We start from the raw sequence: 22,535 nt of genomic DNA, 5'->3' as shown, positions 1-22,535 counted from the left end.
TGGAGTCAGCATGGGCTGAGTGGTCAGACCGAGGTCCCTTGGAGAGGGGGTTATGGCAGGTCACTGGGAACTGTCCATGCTCAGCAGTCACCTCCCCTCACATTCCCAGATGTGAATGTGTAACAGCCCCCGAGACCTAGACACACACTGAGCCTCCCAGACCGCAGCCCATTGGGGCATCCACACAGCACAGACCCAGGACAGCATCAGTTGGACCAAATTGCCCCTCCCCCAGCTGGAGCCGCGTCAGGTCTGGATCTCCAGGCTCGACCACCTCGGAGGCACAGACTCCTCCCTCACCAGGTGCAGAGAAATAGTCACCCCCAGCCCTCCAGCACCCTCTAAGGGGAGGTGGGACTAGCTAGCACCCTGAGGCTGCATGATCTGCCCAAGTGGGCGGTCCATTTATTGTTCAGAGAGAAAAAAGCCTGGAAGGAAACACACCAAAATGTTTATGTAATTGTCCCTGAAAAGTGCAAAAATTGATAAAAATGTTTTTTTCTCTTCCCACTTTTTGTTATTTTACAAATAACAAAATATGTCGTATAGTAGACATAATAGATGTATAATCAAAGTTAAAATTTTGTTAATTAAGGTTCAAAATTAAATTGTGTGTACTTGGCCCTCCATCTAACTTTTTTTTTTTTTTTTTTTTTTGCAGTACGTGGGCCTCTCACTGTTGTGGCCTCTCCCGTTGAGGAGCACAGGTTCCGAACGTGCAGGCTCAGTGGCCATGGCTCACGGGCCCAGCCGCTCCGCGGCATGTGGGATCCTCCCAGACCGGGGCACGAACCCGTGTCCCCTGCATTGACAGGCGGACTCTCAACCACTGCACCACCAGGGAAGCACCTCCATCTAACATTTTTTTGGACAACTATTTACTCAGCATCAGTCCATCCCATGTAATTGCATGCCAGGCACTGAGCAAGCCCAGAGGAATGGTGACCTGCAAAATGGACCAGCTCCCCAGGGCTGGGGAGAGTTGGGGTGTATGGGGCATAACCACTGATGGGTATGGGCTTACTTTGAGGGGATGAAAAGTCAATCCTCGTTATTTTCAGACTCTGTGTTTCCAAATTCACCCACATGATAAAACTTATTTGTAACCCCAAAATCGACACCTACTTTCCTGGTCATTCTCAGACACGCAAACAACGGTGAAAAAAATTGAGTTGCCAGACGTGCCCATCCCCAGCTGAGGCTTAACTAGGTGAGGCTTGGCCCCAGAGACTCCGAGAACATGGAAACAGTAGGGGGCAGTGCAGAGTAAAGCAAGAAACCCAGTGGGAATTAACTTCACTCTGAATTAGATTATGGTGATGGTTACACAATTCTGTGAATGTAATAAAAAAAAAAAAAACTAGTGAATTATACACTTCAAAACTGTACACTTTTTGATGTGTGAGTGATGTCTCAATAAAGATGTTATTTAAAAAGTAGCCAAGATGAAATTAAAAATTGAAATAGCCCTATATTTATTACATAATTTGAATTGAACAAAAACATTCCCATAAAGAAATCTCCAGGATCAGACGGTTTCATTGGTGAATTCTATCAAACATGTAGGGAAGGAATAACATCAATCTTACACACACAGTCTTCCAGAAAATAGATGAGGACATTTTCCAATTCGTTTTATGAGGCCAGCATTACTCTGGTACCAAAATCAGCAAACACATTACCAAAAAAACTGACCAGCTGAATCTAAACTTTATATGGAAATGCTAAACACATAGAATATAAAAAGCAACCTTGGGGCTTCCCTGGTGGCGCAGTGGTTGAGAGTCCGCCTGCCAATGCAGGGGACACAGGTACGTGCCCCGGTCCGGGAAGATCCCACATGACGTGGAACGGCTACGCCCGTGAGCCATGGCCGCTGAGCCTGCGTGTCCCGAGCCTGTTGCTCTGCAACGGGAGAGGCCACAACAGTGAGAGGCCCACGTACCGCAAAACCAAACAAACGAAAAGCAACCTTGAAAAAGAACAAAGTTGAAGGACTTACACAGCCTGACTTCAAGACCTACTATGAAGTGCCGGAAAATTAATCTGTAGGGACTTCCCTGGTGGCGCAGTGGTTAAGAACCCGCCTGCCAGTGCAGGGGACACGGGTTTGAGCCCTGGTCCAGGGAGATCCCACATGCCATGGAGCAACCAAGCCCGTGCGCCGTAACTACTGAGCCTGCACTCTAGAGCCCAAGAGCCACAACCACTGAGCCTTCGTGCCACAACTACTGAAGCCCATGCTCCTAGAGCCCCTGCTCCGCAGCAAGAGAAGCCAGTGCAAGGAGAAGCCCCCCCACATCACAGCAAAGAGTAGTCCCTGCTCACCACAACTAGAGAAAGCCCGTGTGCAGCAACGAAGGCCCAAGGCAGCCAAAAATTTTTTTAATATTAAAAAAAATTAAAAATCTGTCGATCTAAGAAAGAAATGCAAATTTTTATTTGAACCAAATTTGAGGATTATAACCCAGGAAGAGCATCTCAGAAAGCTCTGAGAACTGTTCCACCCATTAGAAGTCAAGGCACAGTTATGTAAGTTTTAAGACAGAAGGCTGTACATCAAATGACGTATTATAGACAATTTACATGATCCAGATCTAAGTGTCATCCTGGTGGGTCACGTGACCCCATACAAGATCAGGAAGAAATGCTATCCCTGGGCTTCCCTGGTGGCACAGTGGTTAAGAATCCGCCTGCCAGTGCAGGGGACACGGGTTTGAGCCCTGGTTTGGGAAGATCCCATGTGCCGCGGAGCAACTAAGCCCGTGAGCCACAACTACTGAACCTGCACTCTAAAGCTCGTAAACCACAACTACTGAAGCCCACGCACCTAGAGTCCGTGCTCTGCAACAAGAGAAGCCACTGCAATGAGAAGCCCGCACATTGCAACGAATAGTAGCCCCCACTCGTCACAACTAGAGAAAGCCCACGTGTGGCAACAAAGACCCAACACAGCCAAAAATAAATTAAATTAATTTTAGAAAACATTAAAAAAATGCTATCCCTTAAGGAGTTGTCTTGTTGATGATGGGAGAATGTTGGTCTTTACAGTTGAGCAGGTATTCCTGCTGATGGGGTAGGTTTGCCTGATGCCTAATGCAGATACACAATGCACAGTGAGGGGAGAAGGGAGGTCAAAGAGCAGAGAAGATTTTTTGTTTGAATATCTCTTGTCTTGCCATAAAAATATGACTTTCATTTCACAAAACTACAGTATGGAGACTGTGATGCTGGCACTGGGACCAACAGATGGATCCGTGGGACACACAGCAGAGCCCAGCCACAGATACACGCTTCTACTATCATAGAGTTCCCAACAGTGTCACCAGAGCAATTCAAGGGGGAAAAGTCTTTTCAACAAATGATGCCAGAATTAGTTTACTAATTAATTTTTTATATTTAAAAAAAAAAAAGAAGCCAACCTGGAGAATGTATGTCAGGATGCGCTAGGCTGTGCTGCAGAAACCACTAAGCCCTGGAAGCGTATTTGTTCACATCACACTGTGACCTGCATGGGTGGTGAGTCAGGAACTCAGGCTGCTTATATCCCTGGGGCCCAGCATCCTTGGATCGTCCAGGTGAAATGGAGGAGAAAGCGGGATGAATGCATACTAGATACACACCATCTGAGTCCAGTAGGGATGTTAATTTCCCATATGTCACTGGCTTGAAGAAGTCACATGGCCACCATAACAGCCAGGGAAGCTGGAACAGGTAAAGAGCGCTGTGGCATCGATGTTACTGAATGCAAATTCATGTGCCCGATGAGTGAGGCCAAACGTACCGAAACATCGGAGATTGGAGCAGAGAAAGGTTGATTGCAGGGCCAAGCAAGGAGAACAAGAAAGGGTAGTTCATGCTCAAAAAAACCTGAACTCCCCGATGGTTTTCCGGGAGAAGATTTTAATAGGTGAAATTTGGGGTGAAGGCTGCAGGGTGTGACTTACTTCTGATTGTTTGGTGGTGAGGTAGCAGGGCGGTGTTCTAGGATCTTGGCTCAGCCTGAGGTTACAATCCTCTAACTCGGTGGGGGCCTTAGCTCCTGCAGAAGAGCTCAAAGATATTGTTACCTCTATTCCTTGAGGAGGAGCCAGGACCCTGCCCCAAGGCTGCACTATTGTTTCGTGACTGCTCCTCCTTTGTTTCTGCATCCCCTCCCTTCCCTGATTAGCAACTCTTTGAATCTGCCCTTTAGAACTCTGGGAAGGCCAAGGAGGCTGAAGGAAACCTATTTCCTACAAAAAGAAACAGGGGACAGGGAAAGGATTTGTACTCAGCAGGGCCCTCAGGGTCCTGCTCCGTCTCACTAAGTGGACAGAGGGAAAGATCCTGGGTCTCTGATGTTGCTGGTGCCACGTTCTCATCATGCATTTGTTATTACGAGAGAAACATTTCAGCCAGTGTTAATCACCTTGTTTGCAGCTAGAAGCACTCCTAACTCATATGGAATGTGAAGCAAAGTCCACAAGTACAAATCGTTTTTGGAAGGAGTAGTTAGGGGAAGAAAAATGAAATAAAAGAGGTGTTGGGCTGCATCCCACAGGCCTACAAGGCCTGTACTTACCCAGCTTCAAGATCAAAGAAAGAGCCCGGCGTCAGCAGCAGAGACATCAGTGGTTTAATGGGTGGGGGAGCTTAAGTGTCCGAGACAACGTCCTAGAACAACACCCCACCATGTGCGGCGGGGCGGCAAGCAGGACATGGCAGCAGCCTTCGCTCCCAGGCCGGTGTGGGGGGGGGGGGGTGGAATTGACATCAGGTGGGCTCATTAGTTACCAGGGAAACCATTAGAGGGGCACGCCCCTCACCACCCCTTTGATAAGAACGATCTCTAGCTGGGGCCTAGCGCAAGTACGTAGAAAGGTCAGTCATGTGAGTAGGGTGTAAGTGAAGCAGGCACTGGTCCTGCGGGGGATGTACAGAGAGCAAGAGGACAGCCATCTTGAGTGTCCTGACCACACAGGACTATAAAAAGTAGAGGCGATATGGAAGGAAGGCCCCTCAGCTTGAGACGGCGGCTCTGTTACCGAGTCCAAGCTCAGACTGCTCACTGCACGGCAGGCCAATAACTTGAGAGACGAGGTGTTGGGGCAAAGGAACAGCGACTATTCAGAAAGCCAGCAGATCAAGAAGATAGTGGACTAGTGTCCCAAAGAACCATCTTCCCCGAGGTAGAATTCAGGCTTCTAATACTAAAAGGGGAGGGGGGAAAGTTCTGGTTCTGGCCAGACTCTGGAAGGGATGTGTTAATTTCTTCCTCCCTACAGCCATTCACAGGTGGGCCTGGTTGGGATATTTCATGTCAGCTAAACAAAGGTATTTTAGCTTCACGCTCTTTACCTGGGAGGCAGGGTTCCCAGAGATGGGCCATTCTGTGTAATTTAAACTAATAGGCAACATCCCTTTAGTGATTACCTTGTCATAGAATACAAGGCTCTTCCCTATTACAGCTCCTGGGTGCTGCACACAGTTATAAGGGAAAGTCATCATTCTTTTTTTATAAATTTATTTATTATTTTTGGCTGTGTTGGGTCTTCATTGCTGCGCGGGCTCTCTCTAGTTGCAGCGAGCAGGGGCTACTCTTCCTTGCGGTGCGCGGGCTTCTCATTGCTGTGGCTTCTCTTTGTTGCCGAGCACAGGCTCTAGGCACACGGGCTTCAGTAGTTGTGGCACGCAGGCTCAGTAGTTGTGGTGCACGGGCTTAGTTGCTCCACGGCATGTGGGATCTTCCCGGACCAGGGATCGAACCCGTGTCCCCTGCACTGGCAGGCGGATTCTTAACCACTGCGCCACTAGGGACGTCCCATCATTCTTATGTCTTTTAAGAGGAGGAGGGAGAAGCACCTGTACTTTGAATCTCAGCCGGGGCACGAGAGCCTTTGGAAGCTTGACAGGCTGGAAGGTGTTGAATCAGGGTGACTCTGTTCTCCATGTGGGATGGGTTCCAACTCTCGTCCAGAGTTGTCACCTCCAAATAATTTCGTTGATATGTGCTGGGCACAGGGCTGCTATACATGCTGTGTCTCATCTCTGCACCAGAGCCTCCGCTGGCAGCTCAGGTTCTGACTGGAGCCGAAAGCTTTCTTCCCTCCCACCTGAGCTAGGGGTCTGTCTCCACCTACCCCTGAGGTGGCTTCCCCTTTCATTCTTTGAATATAGTTATAATAGCTACTTCAAAGTCTTGCTTGGTAAAGCCAGACAATTTTTTAATTGGTTGCTTTTTTTTTCTTGACTTTGAGTAACATTCTCCTGTTTCTCTTCATGTCTAGACAATTTTCATTGTGAATGACATGCCACAGAGAGTCTGGACTTCGTTATTCTCCGCGAAGTGTTGTTTGTTCTGGCAGCTTATTTACTGAGAAATCACTGCACCTGTTTGGGCTTGCGTCTGCGCTTCATTAAGGTCATCTGTGGAAAACCTATGGCATTTCCCAAGGGCCTCTAACTTAGTGGGATTTGGCCTCCAGACTCTTGTCTCTGTGCACGTTATCAAGGTCTCGGGGATTAGGACTGGAGTAAGTCTCCCTCTACTGGTCCTGACTGGTAAGGATCAGACTCTGCAGGCCTCAGCTGGGTGCCCAGGGAGTGGACTAGATATTAATGAGCTGCGTCCACTCTGGCGGGGCCACCACTTGCAGGCCTCCAGCACTGCTTCACTCCTGGTAGCTCTGTTGTGCCCTGAACCTCTCTTGGGTCATCTCACCCTGTGTACACACAGCCCAGCCCTCAGCCATTGACTCACAGCCATCTCTGCTGCTGTGCCCTGAAGAGTTCAGCTCCTTCAACTCCTCGAGTCCCGATCGGCCTTCTCTGCTTGGCAGGACCGTGCATCTGCTTGGACTCCAGCCTCCACCCCTCGGAGGAGGTGAGGTCCATCTGTGGGTCTCATCTCAGGGGTCCCACCCTCCGGAGACAGAAGTCTTGTGCTGCTTGTTATCCGTTTCCTGAAAACAATAACGGGGCCTCCGTTGTCAAGATTCATGGTTATTGACAGCAGGAGGGCTAGTGTGGGTACCAGTTACAACATTACCACTGGAAGCAAATGTCTGCGTGCATAATTTTGGTTTATGGAGAGGACAGTGTGTTGTACACCTCAGTCTTTCTGTCTTGTTCCTCTGCTCTGAGCGGCAAGTTACAGCAGGTCCTGAGGAGGCACTAGCTGGTGGGAGGGTCTGGTGGGGCCTAGGAAGGCAGATATGCATCTGCGCTGGGCCACTCCCCAGGGACACCATCACCTGGAGGAAGGGCTCATCCTTTCCAAGTGGCTGGGAGAGGCCGGGCTGTGTAGGGAGCAGGCAGAACTGCTGAGGACTGAGTGATCTGACCTGCAGTATGAGAAACCCCTCCTCACCCCAGAAAGTTCTCCTGGACGGGATTGCAGGGTCCTCAGCTCCAGATTCACAGTACTTGGGGCCCTGTGCCTCCAGGCGGGGGTCAACTCTTCCGTGAACTGCTGACTCCAGAAGAGTATGGGGCCTCTGTGCCCCACGGTGGGGTGGGGGCCACGGGAAGGCAGCTTGCCCACAGGGAGCTCGATGCCCCCTCCCTAGCTCTGCATCCTCGGCCACTCAGGCCTGCTCCTCAGAATGGCCCGGCAGCTTTTCCCAGGCTATCACCTTACTTCTGGCGCTCTCCTCTCCCGGGAGCGCTTCCCTACCAGGAAGGGCTTAGTCTCTTGGCACGTCTCTTGGGAGAGCAGGGCCTCTCCCAGTCCACACTCTATTGCTCAGGCTATAATCCCATTATACTGGGGCAGGGACCTCAGACCCTTTCCCACCAGAGAAGCTTCTGTGGATCCCAGGAACCCAGGAGCCTCTGGGGAGTGGGCCTCCTGGCCCAAGAACCCTGGCACTCAAGCCTCCCTCTTACCTTCTCCAAAACCCTGGTACTGAGGTAGGAGCTTCCCGGAGGGTAGAGCCCCAGAGCAGGGCTGGGGTTTTCAGGAGACAGCAGGGGGTGGGGGGTGGGACGTCCTGAGAAACACTGAGACTCAGCAGTGAGGGATCCCCCCCGATCCTGCCTCCTTGGCCAGTGCCAGGCACGGCCCCTCCACCCTGTGCCTACGCTGTGGGGCCCCCTCCCTGCATGTCCCTGTCCCCTCTGAGACGCTCAGCCCCGACAGCACAGGAGGGACTCACCCCTGCGGGGGAAGAAAAGAGCCACCAAGCCGACGTGGGAAGGACCAGAAAGGCCGTGGTCTGATGGTGACAGTCCGCCTCGTTGGAGGTGACCGCAAGTGCTGGCCTGAGGTCCTCAAAGGAGGCCTGCAGGAAGCGCTTTCTCTGTGGCATCTGTGGGCTTGAACGCCCACAGGGGTTGCTTGTGGCAGGAAAAGCCTGGCGATGAGCCCACAGACACTCCTGGAGGCAAAGGGCCCCCAGCTGGGCTCCTGGGGTGGCCTGAGCCCTGGATTCCACTCCCTGCGCGGAGCACAGAGGCCTGGGGCTGGGATCTGACCTGGAGTGCTCTGCTTCCTGCACAGTCAGCTTGGCACCTTGGTCCTTGCCAGCTGCTGGCCACGCAAGGACTGTCCTGAGAGCCAGAAAGACCAGCACAGTGTCCAGGAAAGTGGGAGCCAGAAGGTCTCAGGTCCTTTCAATCCCATCATTGCCCAGAAGAAAACAAACTATGTCCTTGAGATGGCCCTTGGCTTCTCTCCAGGAGGGCGAGTATTTCTCCAGCCCCCACCTATGGTGACTTCAAAGGCCGCAGGACTGGGCCCAGCTCTCAGCACCTGGTGTGACTCTGGCCCAGCAGGATCCCCAGGAGCCTCCCCGAGACCAGGGAGCGGCAGCCGACCTAGGGGCCCTCACCACGGCCAACGTGCCATTAGCCACCCTCCCCCGAGATCCGGCCCGTGTGGCCAGCTCCAGGGAGTGCCAGGGTTCTGTCCCCTCCTTAGCATGGCTGTCCTGCAAGAGGACCCTAAGCACAGTGATAAAGACACAGCTCAGCCTGGCTACTGGGTCAGTCCAGCGTCAAGAGTGAACGTGCCAAAAAAATTAAAAAAGAATGAACCTGCTGATGTCCAGGGTCCTCTTCACTGTGCCGGCCGGACGAATGCGTGCTCGTGTGCGTGCTCACGTGTGCCTACACCCATATGTGTCCATGTGTCTCCCTGTGTGTGTGCATGCGCTCACATGTGCATGTGCCCAAGCAGGCACACATGAATGGTGACAGGAATGGTGACCTGCGCTCAGTGACCTGTACAGTTTTTCTCTCCTTCCCAGGGCCCCCTTACGCTTTCCCTCAGCTGCACCTGCCTCTTGCTTCATTTGGGAAGTCCCCCTGTGCTCTATGGGGTTCAGGTCCTCTTAATCTCCTCTTAAGGGTTCATGCCCTGTGTCTAAGAGGCCTCACTGTCAACGGTGCTCTCTTTTTTTTTTTTTTTTTGCGGTACGCGGGCCTCTCACTGTTGTGGCGTCTCCCGTTCCGGACGCGCAGGCTCAGCGGCCATGGCTCACGGGTCCAGCCACTCCGCGGCATGTGGGATCCTCCCAGACCGGGGCACGAACCCGTGTCCCCTGCATCGGCAGGCGGACTCTCAACCAGTGCGCCACCAGGGAAGCCCAACAGTGCTCTCTTGATAACAGTCCTATTGACAATAATAAAGCCATTTCCACCCGTCTTGGACGTGGGCCAGGCTAGGGGCTCAGGGGTGGAAGACTTGACTGCTGTTATCGGAACTCACGCCCCTGTTCCCGTTCCTTCCCGCCCTCTCGATCGCAAGCTCCCTGGGCAGGCACAGCTCACGGCCCACACAGTTCTGTGTGGCTACACGTTGGCTGTCCCCCTTGTTTTAGAATGTGTCATTCATTCATTCATTCATTCACTCTGTAGACACACGTTGGAAACACACTCTCTCCCAACTGCTAGGGAAACAGTAATGGAGAGAGCGGCCCCTGCCCTCCCAGGGTTCAGGTGACTGCAAGTGACGGAGCAGATGGAAGTGTGAGATTCGTACCAGTAGTGCGTGAGTCCAAAGGGGTGACCCTTGAGGTTGCTGACACCCCAGCTGGGCCCAGAAGCCAGAAGGTGAAGGGGGGCCAGCAGGGAGACTTGCAGGTCTAAGCAGGGCAGGAGCTGGGCAGTGAGCAAAGGTGACCTGGCCTTTGGGAGAGGAACACAGGGATACAAGCAGATCAAAGGCTCTTCATGCAGTAGAACCAGTGGGCCAGGAGGTGGGCCCCAGGCAAGCAGTGGAGGACAAGGAAGGGTTTGGAGCAAGTAGGGGCTCCGGACTGAGCAGTGGGCAGAGCTGGGACCACGGCTGTGGCTCTGGGTGGGGTCAGGTGGCACAGCAGAGACACTGCAGCTCAGAGAGGAGCTACGGGCTCAGACCGAACAGCAAAACGGGGCGCCGTCCGGATGGGGCATGGGAGAGCCCCACCCACCCCTGACCCTGGCTGCACCCAGGCGCCCTTGTTTGGGAGACAGGCTTGATTTCCAGGTCCAGAGGGTACAGTCCACGTGGAATTTTCTAGGTGGCATCAAGCCCTGTCCAGCCTGGGCAGCAGGGTGGGGCCTGGCCTGCTTCCCAGGCACCCCTGTCGTGCACCCCCATCCCTGCTCTGCTGGGCGCACGGCCCTCCCTGAGAGCCCTGTGGCCGTTCTTGCGCTCAGCCTGGATCCCAGCCTTTCCCAGCAGGTGCCCGAGGGCTGGCCCTTTGAGGGGGCCCCTTCCCCTCAGAGGCCGCTTGTCCCGGACCGCGGCCAGCCCCAGCCCCACCCCGACCCCTGCTCAGATGTGCTCTACCTGTGATTACAGTTTTATTACAGCAAAAGGATACAGGGAATCTGCCAAAGGAAGAGACATAGAGGGTGGAATCTGGGAGGTCCGAACACAGAGCTTCCGCTGTCCTCTCCCGGCAGAGCCCTGACGTGTGACAACACACACGGAGTACTGCCACCCAAGGAGGCTCTCCCAGACCTTTAGTTTCTATTGGGGCCTCATCACCTTCTGCCCCTGTGGCTGGCCATCCTTTAGACCCAGCCCTTCCCAGAGTCAGAACTGATGTGCGTGTCCCAAAGCCCTGGGCACAAGTCACACACTGGACCAGCAGGTGGCCAAGGCTCCAGGCAACCGACATGCTCCCATCAGGCAGGACGACGTGGGTCCTGGAGATCCCACCCCAGGAGACGAGGCCAGGACCACACCTCTCTGGTAAAGTCAATTCTTTAAATACACCTGATGCAAGAGGGCTGGGGTTTGCCACACAAGCTAGAGCATCACGGGCACAGAGCACAAGCAAGCTTACGGTGGCCACTTACATTGGTTCAATGAGGAGCCAAGGACTTTCCTTTTGGAGACTCTGATGAGCGATGTCAGGAGCACATGGGCCACCAACTGTGTTGGGGGGGGGCATTTTGCACCCCCACCCCTGCCCCTTGGCTGCAGGGCCATGGCCTCTGGCCCCAGGGCAGAGGGCAGCCCCTGGAGGGACGGTTCTGGAGAATGAAGCACCCAGAATGAGAGGAATAGAAAAGCAGCCAGCAACGCAGCTGTGGGGGCAGGCGTCTGGGTGGTGTGTGTGCTGTGGTGTGTGTGGTGTGTGTGGTGCATGTGGTGTGTGGTGTGTGTGCTGTGGTGTGTGTGGTGTGTGGTGTGTGGTGTCTGTGGTGTGTGTGGTGTGTGTGGTGTCTGTGGTGTGTGTGGTGTGTGTGGTGTGTGTGGTGTGTGGTGTGTGTGGTGTGTGGTGTGTGTGGTGTGTGGTGTGTGGTGTGTGTGGTGTGTGGTGTGTGTGGTGTGTGGTGTGTGGTGTGTGTGGTGTGTGGTGTGTGTGGTGTGGTGTGTGTGGTGTGTGGTATGGTGTGTGGTGTGTGGTGTCTGTGGTGTGTGGTGTGTGGTGTGTGTGGTGTGTGTGGTGTGTGTGGTGTGTGTGTGGTGTGTGTGGTGTGTGTGGTGTGTGGTGTGTGGTGTCTGTGGTGTCTGTGGTGTGTGGTGTGTGTGGTGTGTGTGGTGTGTGTGTGGTGTGCGTGGTGTGTGGTGTGTGTGGTGTGTGTGTGGTGTGGTGTGTGTGGTGTGTGTGTGGTGTGGTGTGTGTGGTGTGTGTGGTGTGTGGTGTGTGTGGTGTGTGTTGTGTGTGTGGTGTGTGGTATGTGGTGTGTGTGGTGTGTGGTGTGTGTGGTGTGTGTGGTGTGGTGTGTGTGGTGTGTGGTGTGGTGTGTGGTGTGTGTGGTGTGTGTGGTGTGTGTGGTGTGTGGTGTGTGGTGTGTGTGGTGTGTGTGGTGTGTGTGGTGTGTGGTGTGTGGGGTGTGTGGTGTGTGGTGTGTGGTGTGTGGTGTGTGTGGTGTGTGTGGTGTGTGTGGTGTGCGTGGTGTGCGTGGTGTGCGTGGTGTGTGTGGTGTGTGTGGTGTGTGTGGTGTGTTGTGTGTGGTGTGTGTGGTGTGTGTGGTGTGTGTGGTGCATGTGGTGTGTGGTGTGTGTGGTGTGTGTGGTGTGTGGTGTGTGGTGTCTGTGGTGTGTGGTGTGTAGTGTGTGTGGTGTGTGTGGTGTGTGTGTGGTGTGTGTGGTGTGTGTGGTGTGTGTGGTGTGTGTGTGGTGTGTGGTGTGGTGTGTGTGGTGTGTGGTGTGGTGTGTGGTGTGTGTGGTGTGTGGTGTGTGGTGTGGTGTGTGTGGTGTGTGGTGTGTAGTGTGTGTGGTGTGTGTGGTGTGTGTGTGGTGTGTGTGGTGTGTGGTGTCTGTGGTGTCTGTGGTGTGTGGTGTCTGTGGTGTGTGTGGTGTGTGTGTGGTGTGTGGTGTGTGTGGTGTGCGTGGTGTGTGGTGTGTGTGTGGTGTGGTGTGTGTGGTGTGTGTGGTGTGTGTGGTGTGGGGTGTGTGTGTTGAGAGTGTGCTGTGTGTGAGACCCTCAGGTCTCATGTCCTTCTGCCCCTCTCCTGATGGTCCCCTCATGGGTCTGTTGGCATCTGCTTCTCCTCACACAGCCCTTTCCCTTCCCCAGCCCTCCCTACACCGCCCCCTGCTCCTGGGCTCAGGGAGACTCGCTGGAGAAAGGCTGGGGCCCAGGCCTGGCCCAGCCCCTGCTTGCTGGAGTGGTGGGTTGCATTCTGCACGATGTTTCCCGTCATCTGTGGCACTCCTCAACTCAAGGATAGTAGGACCGGCCGGTTGCTGCTAAGTGTACTGGAGACATAGGGGGAAGGAACACTCCCAGCCCAAGGCCTGCTTAAGGGACTGAAAGTGTCTGGGGTGGCCCTGGAAGAAACCCGGGTCCTCAGTAGTTGCAGGGGAAGATTTCCAAAATCCCACCCAAAATCTCATGCTGAATTAAAGCACAAATTGAATTCCTGGCCCTGCAGGGACCCTGTTTTAAAGCTGCAGCATCAATTGGCAATGAATGGGACCTGGAACAGTGAGATGGGGACCCATGGGGGGACGCTTGGAACCACTAAGTGTCGCTGGTTTCCCTTTCCTGGTGGAAGCAGCCCTTCCAGCCACCTTCCCTGGCGCTCAGTCGCCCTTTGCCCGAGGAACCGGAAACCGCCCACCCTGAGGTTGCTGTCTTGCAGGGAACTGCTGGTCCTTTCGAGCACACAGCCCACTGCCTCTCCCTCTCCAGACCCTCAACCAGAGGCAAGTCTCAGGGGGGCCTAGAGGGTGACGGTAACGTAGAAAGTGTGACCCGTGAAGGTCTGTGAGGCACACGGGAAGAACTGGACAGCTGAGCGATTTATATCCACAGAAATGAGGAGAATGTATCCTCAGGGTGTAGGACCAGTGTCGAAGGAACAGGAAGTTGCATGAAGGTGAAGGTAGATGTGGGCTCACTTAGCAGGGCTCTTGGGTCCGTGGGTGACTGCAAGCAGTTGGGGCGCTCTGCTGGTGTGCTTGGTTGGTTGGCAAACCTGGACCCCACGACGGCAACTCTAAACAAACTGAAAATGTCAGAACGTCCATAGCAGATGGTAGAGCAGGGGGTCCTAAGGTGCTGAGAGATCAAATGTTAGAGTGGACTTATCATGTGAGACCTGCTCGCCCACCCCAGAGAGCCTGGAAGATGCACTTTTCACCACACTTCTGAGAAATAAATTCATGAGTGGGGCCCCAGCGTCCTCAGGGCCCTGTGGGGCTCTTCTCTGTAGGTCAGAGCTTACAGTGGCCAAAGCTTCCATCGAGCTGTGGGTGATGGGATCCCAGGGTGACAAGGGCCAAGGGGTAGTACTTGTCAACTTTAAAAATAGACTAGCCAGGGCTTCCCTGGTGGCGCAGTGGTTGGGAATCCTCCTGCCAATGAAGGGGACACGGGTTCGAGCCCTGGTCTGGGAAGATCCCACATGCTGCGGAGCAACTAAGCCTGTGTGCCACAACTACTGAGCCTGTGCTCTAGAGCCTGCAAGTCACAACTACTGAGCCCGCGTGCCACAACTACTGAAGCCTGTGTGCCTAGAGCTCTGCAACGAGAGGCCACCGCAATGAGAAGCCCATGCACCGCAACAAACAGTGGCCCCCGCTCACGGCAAATAGAGAGAGAGCCCATGTGCAACAACGAAAACCCAACACAGCCAAAAATAATAAAAGTAAATTTTAAAATAAATAGACTAGCCTGTTTCACCAGCAAAAGCAGGTTTGTTCTGGAATAGCCAGAGGAATGGTGACTCCAGAAATGCAAGCTACAGGGAACCAGAGGCAAATCCAGAGAACAAGGAAGGGAAACTTGCTTTTATAGGGGAAGGAGGGAGTGTGAGGAGGGGCCGTGGTAACCAGAGTACATTGGAGGAGCTGCGAGTCCACAGTATGGAGGCTTCCCATTGGTTGGGCTGTGGCAGTCTCTGATTGGCTGGGCTGTCTGGGCAGAAAGATTTCCTCCTCCTGAGGGGCAGTAAGTAGAGGCAGCTGTCTTTCCCGTCTGGGTCATGGGCATGCGTGGCGGGCATGAGAGCTCCCCCACAGGCCTGCCCAGACTCCAGCTGTGGCTGAGGTTCCCTCAATTCTATTACCGAAAGCGGGGTTTGTGTTCTAAAGCCAATAAAGAGGCAAGTTTGGTGGAAAGGAAAGTTTGCTTTATTTTAGAGGCTGGCAACCTGGGGAGGAGGGCGGATTCCTGTCCAAAGGCCAACTCCCTGCCGCTGACGATTAGTTGGCAAGAGTTTTTATAGGTGAAGGGAGGGGGCTACATGCAGAAACAGCACAGTCAGCTCTGACCGTCATCTTGAAATTGGTCATCAGTGGTCTGATCAGCGTCATCTTGATTGTTTTAAGTACAGTTAATCTTCAGTTCCAAGGGCACGTACTAGGCATTGGTGCGAAACCTCAGACACCTAAGTGGATAGGAGGAATCCTGGCTGACAAGGTAGAACGTGGGAGGGAAAGAGGGGGGAAAGAAAAGTGGAGGCAGGACAGGACCAGCGCCCCTGAGGGGGAGCTGGGGGAGGGGAGACATTCCCACACTTGGAGGGGCCCACTCATGGCGAGGGGATCAGCGGGGACAGAGAGGGACCTTTGGGGGATTGGGGGATCAGAGGGGAACGCAGCTAGCATCTCCCCTGCCCACTCGGGCTCTGGTGAGCCTGCTGGGGTCCCAGGCCTGAACCCCCACCCCCTGGGCCCCCCTTCGGCCACGTGGGTCCCCGGGCCTGAGCCCTGACCCAGCCAGGGCCTCCTCCGGCTGCGCAGGTCCCAGAGGGCCTGAGTGCCGCCCCCCCACAAGGCCTCCACGGGCTGCATAGGTCCCAGTGCTGAGTTCTGCCTCCGCCAAAGCCTCCTCTGGCCACGCAGGTCCTGGCAGCCTGAGGTCAGGCCCCTGACAGGGCCTCCTCTGGCCATGTGGGTCCAGGCAGGCTGAGTGCCACCCCCCCTCCAAGGCCTCCTCCGGCTGCACCGGCCCCTGCAGGCACACCTGTGGGGGCCTGAGCCCCAGCTGGCCTGAGCCCCAGCTGGCCTGTACAGGCACGTGTGCTCCGGGCCAACTTCAGGAATAGACACTGGTGAGAGGAAAACACGCAGAGGTAGGGCTGACACAGCGGGTCCAGAGACCTACCTAGAGGTCTTGGAGGCCTACTGGGGAGGCAGGGATAGGCTGTAGCTCACCATGGGGGCAAGGACACTGATAGAGGAGGCACCAGGGAATACTCCTCAGCCACAGAAAGAAACGAAATTGCGTTATTTGTAGTGAGGTGGATGGACCTAGAGTCTGTCATACAGAGTGAAGTAAGTCAGAAAGAGAAAGACAAATACCGTATGCTAACACATATATATGGAATCTAAGGGAAAAAAATGTCATGAAGAACCTAGGGGTAAGACAGGAATAAAGACACAGACCTACTAGAGAATGGACTTGAGGATATGGGGAGGGGGAAGGGTGAGCTGTGACAAAGTGAGAGAGAGGCATGGACATATATACACTACCAAACGTAAGGTAGATAGCTAGTGGGAAGCAGCCGCATAGCACAGGGAGATCAGCTGGTGCTTTGTGACCCCCTAGAGGGGTGGGATAGGGAGGGTGGGAGGGAGGGAGAAGCAAGAGGGAAGAGATACGGGAACATTTGTATATGTATAACTGATTCACTTTGTTATAAAGCAGAAACTAACACACAATTGTAAAGCAATTATATTCCAATAAAGATGTAAAAACAATTATTTTATTATTTATAAAGTATTTTTAAAAAATATTTATTTATTTATTTATTTGGCTGTGTTGGGTCTTAGTTGCTGCACACGGGATCTTCGTTGCCATGTGTAGGATCTTCGTTGCGGCATGCGGGATCTTTAGTTGTGGCACGTGAACTCTTAGTTGCAGCACACAGGATCTAGTTCCCTGACCAGGGATCGAACCCAGGCCCCCTGCATTGGGAGCGCGGAGTCTTAGCCACTGGACCACCAGGGAAGTCCCTATTTTATTTTATTTTTTAAATCTTTTATAATCTTTTTCTTTATTTTATTTTTTATTTTTTTGCTGTTGTGGTTCTGTTTTGTTGTTTCATTTTTATTGTTATTTTTTCTAATATAATTTTTATTTTTCTAATTTTATTTTATTTTTTATTATTTGTTATTGTTCTGCTCTTCCCTGTTTGTGTTTTTTGTTTTTTTTTTCTGCCATGCTGTACAGCTTGTGCAGGTCTTGATTCCCAGGCCAGAAGTCGGGCCTAAGCTCCTATGGTGGGAGTACAAAGTCAAAGCTGCTAGCCTAACAGAGAACTTCAGGTGCCAGGGAATATTAATTGGTGTGAGGTCTCCCGGAAGTCCTCATCTCAGCACCAAGACCTGGCTCCACCCAACTGCCTGCAAACTCCAGTGCTGGACGCCTCAGGCCAAACAAGCAGCAAGACAGGAACACAGCCCCACCTGTTACACACACACACAAAAAGGATGAGACGACAAAAAAGTATGTTACAGACGAAGGATAAAGGTAAAAACCTATAAGACCAAATAAATGAAGAGGAAATAGGCAACCTACCTGAAAGAGAATTCAGAGTAATGATAGTAAAGATGATCTAAAATCTCAGAAATAGAATGGAGGTACGGATCGAGAAAATACAAGAAATGTTTAACGAGGACCTAGAAGAAATAAAGAACAAACAGTGATGAACAACACAATAACTGAAATGAAAAATACACTAGAAGCAATCAATAGCAGAGTAACTGAGGCAGAAGGACAGATAAGTGAGCTGGAAGATAGAATGGTGGAAACAACTGCCAAGGAGCAGAATAAAGAAAAAAGAATGAAAAGAAATGAGGACCGTCTCAGAGACCTCTGGGACAACACTAAATGCACCAGCATTCGAATTATAGGGGTCCCAGAAGAACAGAAAGAGAAAGGATCTGAGAAAATATTTGAAGGGGTTGTAGTCGAAAACTTCCCTAACATGGGACAGGAAATAGCCACCCAAGTCCAGGAAACACAGAGAGTCCCATACAGGATAAACCCAAGGAGAAACACGCCGAGATACATATTAATCAAACTAACAAAAATTAAATTTAAGGAAAAAATATTAAAAGCAGCAAGGGAAAAGCAAAAACTAACATGCAAGGGAATCCCCGTAAAGTTATCAGCTGATTTTTCAGCAGAAACTCTTCAGGCCAGAAGAGAGTGGCAGGATATGTTTAAAGTAATGAAAGGGAAAAACCTACAACCAGGATTACTCTACCCAGCAAGGAGACCATTCAGATTTGATGAAGAAATCAAAAGCATTACAGACAAGCAAAAGCTAAGAGAATTCAGCACCACAAAACCAGCTTTACAACAAATGCTAAAGGAACTTCTCAAGGCAGGAAACACAAGAGAAGAAAAAGACCTACAAAAACAAACCCATAGGGCCTCCCTGGTGGCACAGTGGTTAAGAATCCACCTGCCAATGCAAGGGACATGGGTTCGAGCCCTGGTCTGGGAGGATCCCACATGCCAAGGAGCAACTAAGCCCGTGTGCCACAACTACTGAGCCTGCGCTCTAGAGCCCATGAGCCACAACTACTGAGTCTGTGCACCAAAACTACTGAAGCCCCATGCCCTAGAACCCATGCTCCACAACAAGAGAAGCCACCACAATGAAAAGCCCGCGCACCACAATGAAGAGTAGCCCCCGCTCGCTGCAACTAGAGAAAGCCCGCACGCAGCAACAAAGACCCAACGCAGCCAAAAATAAATACATAAAAATAAATAAATTTATTAACAAAAACAAGACACATGCACCCCAATGTTCATTGCAGCACTATTTACAATAGCCAGGGCATGGAAGCAACCACTGACAGATGCATGGATAAAGAAGATGTGGTATAGGGACTTCCCTGGTAGTCCAGTAGTTAAGACTCCATGCTCCCAATGCAGGGGGCCCAGGTTTGACCCCTGATCAGGGAACTAGAGCCCACATGCCACAACTAAGAGCCCGCATGCCGCAACTAAGACCTGGCACAGCCAAATAAATTACATAATATTCCATTGTACATATATACAATGGAATATTACTCAGCCATAAAAAGGAACATAACTGGGTCATTTGCAGAGACATGGATGGACCCAGAGCTCTGTCATACAGAGTGAAGTAAGAAAGAGAAAAACAAATATCGTATATTAACACATATATGTGGAATCTAGAAAAATGGTACACATGAACCTATTTGCAGGGCAGGAATAGGGATGCAGACATAGAGAATGGACATGTGGACACGGTGGGTGGGGGAAGGGGGCTGGGGTGAATTGGGAGATTGGGATTGACATATATGCACTACCCTGTGTAAAACAGAGAACAGGGAACCTGCTGTATAGCATAGGAAGCTCAACTCGGTGCTCTGTGGTGACCTAGATGGGTGGGATGGGCAGGAGGAGGGAGGTGCCAGAGGGAGGAGATATATGTACACATATAGCTGATTCACTTCATTGTACAGCAGAAACTAACACAACATTGTAAAGCAACTATACCCCACTTAAAAAAACAACTGCCAAGGAGCAGAATAAAGAAAAAAGAATGAAAAGAAATGAGGACCGTCTCAGAGACCCCTGGGACAACACTAAATGCACCAGCATTCGAATTATAGGGGTCCCAGAAGAATAGAAAGAGAAAGGATCTGAGAAAATATTTGAAGGGGTTGTAGTCGAAAACTTCCCTAACATGGGACAGTGGGCTTCCCCGGTGGCGCAGTGGTTGAGAGTCCCCCTGCCGATGCAGGGGACATGGGTTCGTGCCCCGGTCCAGGAAGATCCCACATGCCGCAGAGCGGCTGGGCCCGTGAGCCGTGGCCGCTGAGCCTGCGCGTTCGGAGCCTGTGCTCCGCAACGGGAGAGGCCACAACAGTGAGAGGCCCGCGTATCACAAAACAAACAAACAAACAAAAAAAAAACCCCTTCAGTTCCAGGGTCAGTTTGTTCCCATTTCTTTTATTTATTTATAATTTTGGCTGCATTGGGTCTTTGTTGCTGCGTGTGGGCTTTCTCTAGTTGCGGCGAGCGGGGGCTAATCTTCGTTGTGGTGCGCAGGCTTCTCACTGCGGTGGCTTCTCTTGTTGAAGAGCTCTAGGTGTGCAGGCTTCAGTAGTTGTGGCTCGCAGGCTCTAGAGTGCAGGCTCCGTAGTTGTGGCGCACAGGCTTAGTTGCTCCGCGGCATGTGGGATCTTCCCTGACCAGGGATCGAACCTGTGTTCCCTGCATTGGCAAGCAGATTCTTATCCACTGCGCCACCAGGGAAGTTCTGTTCCCATTACTTTGAGGCCAGCTTTTGGAATTGTGGCAGCTTACATCATGGCTACAGTCTGGTCATCATGTAGTTTTCTTCTTCCACCTGGTGGGGTTTTAGTGTCTAGAAGACAGCTCAAAGGATATGGCTCAGTATATTATCTATAGCCCTTGAGGGGGAGCTAAAGGCCCTTGACTTTGCTTAACGACTAAACTATTATTATTTAGTCTTGTTGGACTGTTTTCCTTTGTTTCTGCATTTTCTCAATTCTCTGATTAAACTTATTTTTCCACAGACAAAAGGCAGGTTGAGGATATGGGGGGCAAGGACCATAGGGGTCCTGCTCCATTTCGATTCCACACAATTTTTTTTATTTTATTTATTTATATTTTGGCTGCATTGGGTCTTCGTTGCTGCACGCGGGCTTTCTCTAGTTGCGGCGAGTTGGGGCTACTCTTTGCTGCGGTACACAGGCTTCTCACTGTGGTGTCTTCTCTTGTTGCAGAGCACGGGCTCTAGGTGTGCGGGCTTCAGTAGTTGTGACTCATGGGCTCAGCAGTTGTGGCTCACGGCTCTAGAGCGCAGGCTCAGTAGTTGTGGCGCACAGGCTTAGTTGCTCCATGGTATGTGGGATCTTCCCAGACCAGGGATTGAACCCATGTCCCCTGCATTGGCAGGCGGATTCTTAACCACTGCACCACCAGGGAAGTCCCGATTCCACACACTTAATCCCCAAAGACAATTTGGTCACACTTGCCACAATGGTAGCAGATTCAAAGCAGTAATCAAAATGTGTACCCTCAGAGATCTGACTCCACCTGGCAGTGGAGGACGAAAGAATATGGGCAGTGTAAGAAGATAAGCAGTAGTTATGGCCATGTGACCATGTGCAGAAAAGAGAACTATAATAATTTCACCCTCATTTTTACACAAATATATTTGTGTACATATGAACCGATTTTTTTTCTCTTCTCTTCTCTCTCTCACTCACCGTCTATCATAATATGTGTTAATAGTAGTTATCTTTCTACGTCGGCATGTAAGTTACAGGATACATAAGGGGGGTGTGACTCAGTTGGAAGAGGGCTGAACATCACCCAGAGGTGGATAAAGGGACTTTACGTCACCTTCTGGGGAGAGGGTAGCATGTATTTGGTTGTGTGTTGTTGGTTGAATTATGTCAGGCCGACTCTGCTCTTGGCTTTACTTGGAAGTGAAGCTAGACAGACTGGGGTGGATTTGTATTGGTCAACGTAAATTGCGCAAGGCTGAACCTAGGGTCCCAGACTCCTTTCCCCGCACAGTTCTGAGTTGGTGTGGAACACAGGGGACATTTCGCCCAGGATTTGCAGCCGTGTTCTTTTTGCACCTGGAAGGGTGATGCAGCGATTGAAGTGGTGTCCTAGTGATGTCCGCTTCCAACCCATGATCAAAGTTAACACCACCAGTGATGGGACCGATCAAAATGGTGCCAGCTGATGGGATGCTGTGAGGATGCAGTGTCACTTCCATGGTGCTCGAGACAGAGACGCACAGCCTGCAGCTAATTACAAGGAAACACTGGGAAAGCCAAATCGAGGGACTTTCTACCAAACAACTGATCTATATTCTTCAAAAGTATCAAGGTCATAAAGGTCAAGGAGAGACTAAGGAGTGTTCCAGAGTGAGGAAGACAGAGAGACGGGACCTCCAAAGGCAACATGTGACTCTGGACTGGACCCTTTGGCCGTAAAGAACTGGAGTGGAAGTCTCAGCTATGCCAGACAAGCAGGTTGTAGAGACCTATAGTTCACAGTTGGTACTGAGCATTGGGACTCTGTGTGAGAGGTGCCCTCACCACAAACACAAAACCAGTGGGTATGAGGAAACTTGGGGGTGATGGATATGCTCATGACCTTGACTATGGTTTCACACAGGTGTTTGCACATGTCCAAACTCATCAAACTGTATCCATTAAATACGCATAGTCATATATATCAATTAAGCCTTGATACAGCTTTTTCTTTTTTTTTAAAGAACATCATTGGGACAACTTATGAAAGTTGAATGGGAGCTAAGGATCACGTGGTAGGGACGCATGGTGTTCCTCTTCTGACTCTGACAGTTGTGCTATGTTGTGATGGTGTGTGTTATGTTGTGGTTGTGTCGTATGTATTGTGTGTTTTTGTGGTTGCATAGGACAATGTCTTTATTCCAAGGAAACAGACACTAAGCTATTTAGGGGTGATGGAGTGTTAGTTTTGCAAATTACTCTCAAATGGTTCAGGGGGAAAGAATCCTTCCTATCCTTGCAACTGTGAAGCTTTTATTTCAAAATAAAAACTATCTTTGGCATTTGAAAATGTGTCTGGAGTGTGGTGACGGCCTTGGCTGCGTGAAGCAAGTGCTGCTGGGTTCTGATTCGGGTGGGGGTTGATGGAGGTAGGGAGATG

The sequence above is a fragment of the Grampus griseus genome (assembly GCF_964374135.1).
Source record: "Grampus griseus genome assembly, chromosome: 20".
NCBI classification, from domain to species: Eukaryota; Metazoa; Chordata; class Mammalia; order Artiodactyla; family Delphinidae; genus Grampus; species Grampus griseus.
Note: the sequence above shows the minus strand (reverse complement) of the source record.